Here is a 10,804-nt window from a genome sequence, read left to right as displayed (position 1 = left end):
GCTTCACGGCTTAGTATTAAAAGCCTCTGTTCACCGTGCTTGGGGTTGACCCCAGTGCTGCCTGCAGAGGTGACCAACCCCTTTCCACCCTTAACCACCTCACTGTGCTCAGCTGTTTCCACCTGTGTTCCTCCAGGTACTGTCGTCAAGCATGGCCAGTTCTGTTTTCCATCTGCACGCCAGTTCAAGCATGTTTACCTCCCTACATAGTGTCTCTCCTCATCAATACACGAATAAATCAACTCTAGGATATCCAGAAATTGCAATGCAAAGTAAGAAGGCAAAATGAATAATACAGAAGTAAGCTATACTTTTCAAGAATTTCTGTGCTCTTAGTATGGTATGGGAAATTTGTTACTCTGACTGATAAAGTAAGTCAAAAAACTTATCAGCTTAGGCAAATCTCATGCTTCTGTGCACATTCCACCTAGATGCAGGAGGGAAATCCCAGGCATGTTCCTTTCTTTCTTCCTATCAGAGGTTCATACAGACAATAGTATAGCACAGAATGATCCAGAGACAGTAGCTGTGATTCACTACCCTTTATCCAAAGCTTCATAAAAGATCCGTAGCTGATGGATCACTGTTACTCTTTTGCTGCTTCTGGCAGAGTGGTTCCTGTATGACACCTCTTGTTATGCTTCCAGGTATCAATTTTGTGGGTTGTTTATAAGGTTTTATGTGTCCATGAGACAGATGCGAGCCAGGTGTTGTCCTCCTGGCTGAGTGGCTCTGTGATGCCAGCCCAAGCTTTGCTGAAAATTGAGCCATGGGTGAAAACCTTAATCTGGTGAAATCTTCTCTAGAGTATGTTCAATTTCACTGCCTTGCCTTTGGACTGGAAGACTTTTGAATTACTGTGTTAAGAAAAAGCCCCACAACTCAAGCCAGTCTACAATGGTTGCTTCCCTCCCTGGCCAAAGTCACATAAATTCCAGAGCAGTTTTAGACCACACAGTAAATTCTAGTGACAATTCTGTCTCCACAGAAATTATGAAGAAGTAAGTGGCTTTAGTGTCAAGAAACAAAACATTTCATTAATTACAAGCATTTTCTACTCAGAGTTTATGTTGGGTCAGAGGTAATAATTGTGCTTCACTAAAGACATGAAAGCCTCACTTCAGCATGTTGCACACCTCGTCCTTAATCCTCATCCTCTCCTCAGCGGAGACAGCAAAATAGACACTGCAAAATACCTACTAGAAGCCCCCTTCCCATGCCATTGAAAATGTAAAGAAAAGATTGAATATTTTACTTCTTTGGAAAAATAGAAAAACCTTTGTAATTCTGCCCAGCAACACTAGGACCAAAAAGAGTATCAGTGTTTTGCCATTAAAAATTTGCCACTTTGATGAATATGCATTTGAAAATCTGTGATGTGAATACTAGCCTTTCACACGCTTCTGTTCAGCCTCTAAACATGTAAACAGCCTTAAAACTAGAATTGGCCAAATTACACAGTGCTGATTTTATGAATTTAATTTCTAATTACACAGTTTCCAGTAAATAGCAAAGCCAAACCCACCACATACAAACTTAAAGGTGATAAACACCCCTGTCTCTGGCAGTAACACTTCTATGGCTGAATTCTGCTCCTGTGACCATTGAGCAGTGTCTGAGGGGTTAAGGAAGAGCACTCTGACAATTTGCAGCAGCTATTGCATCCAACTGTTTGTGAAAGGAACTACAAACTATATCTACTCTGACTGCAATTGCAAGAGTGAAATGTTATCAAAGGAGGAATGCCCTTCACGTTTCCTAAAGGTGCTAGTGGTGAAACAAGGCAATAGATTTTGTAGCTTCTTGAGTCTGCTCAGACATTGCACCCTCTGAGACCCAGTCAATACCATTGCGCCAGCAGTCAGTTTGTCTTATTTTCACAGCAACAAAGAAATTCCATTTCCCTCTTCCTCAGGAGGTCTGTAGACGTTTCATGCCTGCATGTGATGAACTCAAAAATAGGCAGCTGTTTTGTTCTAACCATCCACTAAGAAAAAAATTAACTCTATCCCAGCCAAACCAGGACAATTGCTCAAGTCAACCCTTCAAATAAATCTGAACCTGGCCCCTCACTGGAGACATAAACAAATACATCACTGCAGGACCTGGAATGCTTCTTCCTTAAGAACTTTTACCTTACCACAGCATCTCAGCTTTCTGTCAAAGTGCTGTCACCCTTTCTGGTATAATTCCACTTCAGCAAAGAAAGATGCTACCTAGTTGTATGTCAATTCCCATTAAGGACTCAGCTGAAATACACAAGTTTATTTGAAGAAATATCTTTGAATTTGATCCAATGTTCTATGGCATAAGACTAGTCTGTAAAAAAAAAAAAAACAAACAAATTTTAGAACCAACTTAGATAAAAAAGACAAATCTTACCCAAGAAATAGGGAACAAGATTGCCTGAAACTATCACTTAAGACCTAATGATAATGAACCCCATTTGGAGAAATTACCTAACAAATATAACCTACCTGTTCTTTTACATTTGTATCTCAGCAGTTGCATTTCAAAAGTAATTAAAGTTAATGAGCTGTGCTTTATGGTAGAATCATGAAAACTTAATTGGACTAATTAGTTGTGAGATAGCGAGTGCATCTTCCTGGCTAACAACATGTCATCATTTGATAAGAATAATAATGAATTTAATAAATAAGTCAGGGCCCTTCTAATATGTTAATAAAATAACAAAGTAGAAGGCACACGTGCAAATGATGAATTATTAGTTTGGAGACTGCACACAATTGTCTGAGGAAGATGGATGGGGAAGTGGCCTTCTTGAAATTGTCAGCTACAGCTGCTGGCTAAAATCCAGTTTGCAATAGATGAAGCAGCCACGCTGACCTTTGCAGAGGATGTGCTGCAAATGCTTCCAGCAGGAACCAGCGTCCTTCTGCAGAGCAGGATATGCAATGGGTGCAGAAAAGCAACTGTGCTTTCTTTTCTTCTCCTTTAACCCTTCTGTATTATTGGTGCTTGGCAAACAGGAATGAAAATGGACAGAAACCCAGGCGTGTGTGGCAGGAAGGGAGCTACAGTGAACATAACAGTCTGTTTGACCCAAATCACTTAGAGGCTAAGACAGGCAGAAAATTATGATTTATTGCAGAAATGGTTTTAAGCTCAAACATACGTGCACACCACAACAAAAGCTACGGAGGCATTATTAAGAATCAGTAAATAGAATAACTTTAATTAATGGGTGCCTTTAAAATTAAATTAAGTGAATACTGCCAGAGTTATGGGAAGGTTGTCTCAGTAAGCAAATACTAAAGGAAGGCTACAGTTTCAGGTGGAAATAGAGAAGCAGTGTGCTGTGACTAAGAAGCAGATGGGTCATATATAACTCTTAGTTTTATCCCTAATTAATATATGACCTCATTCATTTCAGCTCTTAATGTATTTCCCAATATGAGCAATTGCAGTTCAGAATATGCTTGTTGACTTCAGTCCCAGCAGAGCAGGACTGGGCTTGGTAGGAGCCATAAAGAGTCTGATGTGTGTCTAAGATCAACTCATATGTTAGCAGTGCCCAAGGAGATTTTCTCTCCTTTGCAAGCACATATGGAACAACCAACTGCTACTTGGAAAGCATCCACCTGGCTGTGCCCCCAATACTTAGAACTTCACAGTAGCAGAAGACCTAAAGCACAGACCCTTCAGCTCTACAAAAACAAAAATGTAGCTCTAGATCACACAAATGGCTGGTAAAGGCCTGCTGACACAGAGGAGCCATATACCCATCCACTGGCTGCAGGAATACTCACAAGCGCTCCCCGTAGTTTTAGATAATGGAGACCAGGAACAGTAATGCTTTGGAATTGAGGTAATCTGAGAAGAAATAAGATAGCAATGGTCAGCATATGTGCAAATGTCAGGGGGTGTGAGACTGAACCTGTTCTTGACCTGCTGCTGGGAACAGCTGTGAAAAGATCAGACCACGTGTGAATGTTAAGAGAACAGTGAAGCACTTTGAATGGAAGCCAAGCATTAGTGAGTCTCTGACCGAACAAGAAACCCTGAAACTCAGCAGGTTATGGTTAAATACTATGGTCTGATGCTCTAAAAGTTCATTAAGTATAGAAGTAATGTGGGGCTTTTGTAAAGCTGGTTTCATGGTCATTAGTTGCTACACAGCTAAACAGGGAATGAAATGCAAGGGAAGAAGGCACTAGCTGGACAAATTGCTCTTAGGCAGTTTTCCCGGTGAGAATGCTGCAGGGCTGGTTCTCCCCTGGTGCTTCATGAGGCACTAAAGACCATGCCAAACTCAAAGAACCTAGTCTTGGACACTTGACATTTTTTGCCACTCTAAATATCTATCAATTTCCATTGCATTATGGCTAATTTACAGTAATGCATAAGGGAGGGGAAGCAGTTTCACTGACACAATTAAGAGTGACTTGTATCCAGTGAGGAAGGAGCTGAAGCTCATAAGCCTTCAGATGAAAACTCTAAATTGGTGCTATTGCAACACACAGCAATCTTCTTCTGCATTGGGAAGGAAAGGCTCTGGATGAGGAAATGTCTCAGGATCAGCTTGAGCACACTGCATCTCTGTGAGGGGAGTGCTCTGTGGCAGATAGCTGCCAGAATCGCTCTCTGCTTTTTCCCCAGAGCTCCCAGCATGGGCACATGTTAGAGTGTAGTGAGTGTTGTCATGCTCTGGTTATTATCAGGAACAGTTCCTCTGGCTGCTGTAATTTACACCAAGGACTGCAGATGCTCTCAACGGATCAGAGAATTGTAAAGGTAATCTACAGCTCTCTTCCCCAAGTCAGTTGAGACCAGAATCAAGGCTTTTGTTTCAGAAACCAGAAACTCAGCAAAACTAATTTGTGGAGGTCCTATTAATAGGACACAGGAAATTACCTAAAGCCTTCATTAACTTGTAAAAGCGACTGACTTGGCTGTAATACAGTTAAACTCTGTCTTCCCAAAGCTGCTGAAGACCCAATAGTTCTGAGTTAGACACTGGTAAGTAGTTTTCACACACATCTGAGAGGCACAGCTTTGAATATTAAAGATATTATAGCCATAGGTTTCTAACAGAATGGCTTGTTATACAATTTTTACTTGCTACAGGGATTTCATCTGAGACTTTAAGACTGATTAAGCTCAAAACTAGATGTCTTCTGCTCCTAAAAAGCTTTGAAAATATGTGCCTGAATATTGGAATGGGCTGAGTAAAATCAATGTCCTCTCTTTGCTGCCTCTATAATTATTTTAAACTTGCAATCCTTACTCTAGTTTGTTGTCCCACTTCTTACAGACATCAGCCCCCAAATTCTGGCCTGAAGCATAGTGTTAAGAATTTTTACAGAGTGTACTATGAAGAGGAGAAATAATAGAGGAGAATAACCTTTAAATAGATGTATTCACAGTAAAAGATGCACTGGTGAATGGTTTAGAGATGGCACAGAGTTTATGACAAATATCAGAATGTTTCAAAGATTCACTTCATTATTAACCAGGAAATAACACAATATATGTGAAATAACTGCTAAAACAGAAAAGCAGTCTCTTTAAAATGTATTGAGCTGAAAACAGGGTTCATTATAGAGACACAAATAGAATCTTAATTATAGAAGCAATTGCATAGACTAAGGTTCCAGCCACCCAATTTAGGAATCACAATGCAAGTATTTAAGAGGCTTAATGTGCCTGCTACTATTCAGCTGAGATAGCAGCTGGCTTTGGGAGTACTGCAGCTAGGGATGTTGTGAAGAAGGGTTCATAATGAAGGATCAATTAAGTAATTTCCAACCAATTCATTACATGATACTTACATGCATTGTCAATCATTTCTGACCCAAGTGGTTAGCCTAAAATTTGGAGTTTTGGAAACCGCTTATATTAACAGACTTTGTTGATAGTCAAAGATTTGCTGCTGCACTCCTTTTTTTTTACCAAGGCTGTTTAAAATCCTGTTTTCTCAAATACAACAAATCAAATGAGATTTTTCTTTGCTCACAAAATCCATTCTGCAGTGTCTTGGGTGCTCAATACTTTGTATAGTGATGTGTACTATTTCAGCTTTAGTTCTACAATGCGCTTTAAATTCTTTTGTTGTGAATAAAGAAGTCAGCTCTACATTTTGCTTTATCTAGTTTCTCTAGAGCCCTTTATCTAAAGTACAGACTGAAACATTAATGACAGGCATTGGTCCATGTAAAAAACCCCGAAACAAAAAAATTACTTTGGAGTTTCCCAACTCACATTTTACAGTTTAAGATAAAAGAGCAGTGAGACAGGAAAGCAAATTTACCCCTTGACAGTACTACCAAACTGCCAGAGTCTGCTGACGGATGTTTAGAACAGCTGTTGATGAAGACTCTTGTAGAAGAAATCAGTACTGGAGAAAGTGAGAAAGTCTTACACTAAAAACCCCCTGTATTTAAAAATGTGTCATATATTAAATCCTTTAATGTCCTGTGCTGAACAGAGTCCCATTTATTAAACCTGACACAAAGTTCCTTCTTGGAAAAAAGTCCAGACCATTTATGTAGGCTTTACAGCGTTATTGCAAACACACTGAACATTAAGAAGAGAAATTATACCTGGCCTAACAGATTTCACCAAGCAGAAATGCCAAATATAGTTCTTGAATATCAGGGATAAAAAATAAATGCCTGTGATGGTTTCATCCACAGTATTTGAATTTATAGCTTTGGCCTTCATAGATTTGCTTGTCAGAGTACAGGAGCAGTTCTAAAAGCTGTGAGAAACAGGACCTGCCTTTGTACGGAGGCAGAGTTGCCTCTCCCAGAAGCCCTGTCATTTTCTTCTGCACCCCTAAGTCCAGCACAGGGGCCTTCTGAAACCAGGCACTCCATAAACACTGTCTTGTGCTGCACGTGTGCTCTTACTGGGCTACTACTCTTTTGGCTAACCTGTGACATGTGAATAGGGTGAAAGAGGAAGAACTACAAAGGTCCTAGAAGGTCTTTCTTCACAGAAAGAAGAAATAAAACAAATATGATCACAGGGAATTTGAGATAAACAGGACAAATACTGCACTCAGTCTCTGACACAAGGATGATCTGGCCCCATAGGCTATACACATTCAGAATACTCCTCTTTCCTGCCCACAGAGCTCCAGCTCTCTGACAGCCCTCCTAAGTGCATTCATTTGTCACAGAAGGGCACATTCCTCCATCTTCTAGACAGCTACAAACTAAGCACCATTAGCCTCTTTCCAGACATACTTGAAACAATACATTGCTTGCTCAGAGAAAGCTCAATATGCTTTAGCCTCAGGAAAATACCCTTTTAGTCTTTGTTATATTTTTGAATTGTTTTCATCCTGACATGTAATATGAAAGGTTTCACAATTATGCATTTCTTAAGTTATTTTAAATCCCCCCTTCAGCATAAAATCCAACAAAACCAAAATTCAACTCTTTGTCCTTTATCTTTTCTTGCCCTGAGAAGTCTTTTGTGATCAATTTTCTTCTGCCTCAATACCTGATAACTTCTTTTCCTACAAGTCTTAAGGGGAAGGATTCTATCTTCCACAACAAGGACGTGTATTTTTTGAGCTTCTGCTGGTATTTATCACATCCCTGAGAAAGCAGAAGGCCTCTCCTTGTGAACATTATTTATTTTTACATTAGGTTTGGGAGCTTGAATACAATAAAACAATCTGGTAATGTAATATATGCCATGGGAGTAGCAATCCTCAAACAATGGCCTTAGAATTCTAGGAAGAATACTACTGGGTAGAATTATTCTGTAGGCAGAGTTTGTTAAAGCCAGATGACTGTTCTCTCAATGAGCTCTTGCTGGAGGGAGAAAATAAAATTGATTAAGAAGAGAGCAAAATCCTAGGATATAATCAGATCCTATAAGCCTAGCCAGAAAGTAGTGTCAACCCAATGCAGCACCCAACCTTTGTCAAAAATTGGAATTTCTGTTCTCTCACATGTACTGAGAGCAGCTAGAAGCTGGAGCTTAGGTTAGTCCTTCCTTTGCTGGCTATATGAGTGCTCTTGGCACTACTTCCATAGAAGAAATGCTAAAGAATTTCCTGAGTGAATTAGCAAAACCAATGAGTTATAGCATGATAAAAAAGTGCCAGAAGTAATTTTCATTACTTGATACATTAAACTAAGTTAAAGAACAGTTTGTGACAAGAAGCACTGTCCCTGGACAAGCATGTGTTTGAGGTGGTTTCCATTTCACTGCAGGCAGAAGGAACCCTCCCTGTTTTCTGCAGTGTCCCAAAGGCAGCAAGTGAGGATGTCACCCATGTGTTGAGCTTAAAAATCAAATGAGCAGTTTGTCATCTGCAATCGCTGCACTGAAAGCCAAATGACACAGAACAACAAGGCTTTCCCATACTGCTGACAAGAATGATTCAATGGCCCTTGCTAATGCCACCTGATCAGATTCATTTCTCAGCAAGCACAAAGTTTGGGAAACAAGAGCTGATGGGCCCAGCTGGATTGCTGGAATAGCTTTCATTTATTTTGAGATGGGATTTGCAGGTGTCAGTACAACTGACAGGACTGGTGATACAGCACCACTTGGAAAGACCCAGCCAATTTCTGGAGCTGCTCTTTTATTCCTGCTGGCACTGACTCCTCCTCTAGCTGTTCTGGGTAGATCAGTACTAGAGCCAAGGGGTTTGAGTCCTGCAATATGTCCTTCAATGTATGGACCAGCTTTTATTCTATAACATGGTGTGAAGGGTGTTATAAGCGTGTTGTGTCATTCACAAAAATGACTGAACCTTAACCATGAGGGCTTCCTTCCTTCTGACTTATGGGATAGTGTTAAGAGTGTGACTTTAGAGAGAAGTGATGTACAAGGCATTAGAAAGGACTTTCAGAGATGTTTCTGGAAGACGTTTCATTTGCTTTCAGGGACAGACATCACCTATCAAGTGTATTTCTCTGAGCATCTTTTCTTGGTATGGTGTCAGATTCAGTGAACTGTGTGATGTTACATACGGCTTTTAACTTCCAACACAAACTTGGATGTTGTCCTAGGCTCAGACACTCCTGGAACAGGGATTTGAACCAATAATCTGCTAAGCAAAACAACATCAAGGGCAGAAAGAGTTAAACAGCCGAAGAAAATTGAGAACAGATGATCATTTGAAATTTTTTCCTACTTAAGTCAGCATGAAGGGGAAAAATTGTGGTCACCATAAAGAGACTAACCAACAGAAGCACAGAGGAAATTGCTGCAGCCAAAAAACGAGCAGAGGAAAGGCAGTTTACCCACTGGTTTTGATGGAAGCCACAGAAATGCTTAGAAAAGAGTGCTGCAAGAACCAGAAATGGCAGGCTAAGGCTCATATCCAGCAGGAGCTGAAAGAAGCACAGGCTTACAGCCAGAGGCTTACCTACAGGCAATTCTCAACTCCAGGTCTTGAGGTGAGACCTGTCCTCACCTGTACATCTGTGTGCTCAGTTCTGCTCCCCTGGCCTTCTCCCCAGCTGCCTCTTCTTACTGCATCTCTTCAGTAAAGCCCAGTGGGAAACAGAAAATCTACTGCCTGGGGGCTACTGACACAAGCCTTGTAGTTGTACTTTTTTATATTAGAATATCAAAGGCAGTGGGTTTATTTCCAACATGGCTCCATTTTCTACAAGCCCATTTTGTCTTTTAAAATATACAATGCAAGATATGTAGGGGGTTTCTAGCTCATCTCAGTTTAACTTTGTTTTATCTCCTTGTACCCTCTCTGCTAAAACTGGCTATTCCTCTTTGCTCAATCTTTAAAATGTCCCTTATACAGGGACTAAGCTGGGAAAATGTGAACTGGAAAGTAGCAATTTTAAAGTCTGATCAGTGCAATATGCAGTCAAAATTCAAAATTACACAGACATATTGGAACAGTGACATTTGTTACAGTTCTTTTTTTTTTTTAAATACACAATTCATGACCTGACTCTGTCATAATGAGAAACAGATATTAGAGAACTTTTGAATTAATTACTGTAATATGAGTAACATCTTAGATAATCCCACTCAGTTAAAAAGCAAACAAAAGAAAAACACAGGTTCGTTTCTAGATGCCTTACAAAGCTATGATTGCAAATTGTTTAGTGCAAAGTGTTAGCAAAGCTGTCGAAACAGATCAAAACACAACTACTTTAAGAACACCAACATAATTTTGGAAGACTGTCTCAATCAATACCAGTTACTCATGAAGAAGTCCAAGAACATCAGGCACAGAGGACCCCATCTCCTTCCTCTTCAGTATTTTCTCTGTTCTTAGTGAAACCTTGACTCTGTATAAGAGGGTTCCAATAGTTAGCACTTATCAAAAATATTAAGATGATCGAGGGGAATGATTTTATTTCTCCATTATAAATACACTATTCTCTATCACCAGTGAGATATTTTCAGCATGTTTAGCATTATATTTGTTCAGGCCAAATAAATATAAAAGATTATTAGATCTAAACCTTGAAATTTGATTCTTCTGATATCTGGAAAGGAGATGAAAATATTTAGTCTCCTTTTACACTGGATCTCTTCTTGTTGGTTAAGTTTGGGGGATGTTTGTTTGGGGGGAGGGTTGTTTTGTTTTATTTTTTGTGGTCTCTAGATTTTAAGGTAGTTTAGATTTTATTAATTTACTAGTCAGATCTCCCTCCAAACTGCAAGTGGAATAATCTACTCTCACTTCCAGGTATGTGCTCAGGCTTCACTATCACATACAGAAGGAAAATAGGAGACGCCAGATATCAGATTCATCCTCATTCTTCATCCTTAGAGATATTCATAAGAAATCCGGACATGATCCTGAATAGGGGTCTTGGACAATATAACCTGAGTAGTCACA

Source organism: Lonchura striata, chromosome 8 (assembly GCF_046129695.1).
Source record: "Lonchura striata isolate bLonStr1 chromosome 8, bLonStr1.mat, whole genome shotgun sequence".
NCBI lineage: Eukaryota > Metazoa > Chordata > Aves > Passeriformes > Estrildidae > Lonchura > Lonchura striata.
The sequence above is the reverse complement of the archived record's forward strand: the minus strand, read 5'-3'. Positions refer to the sequence as shown.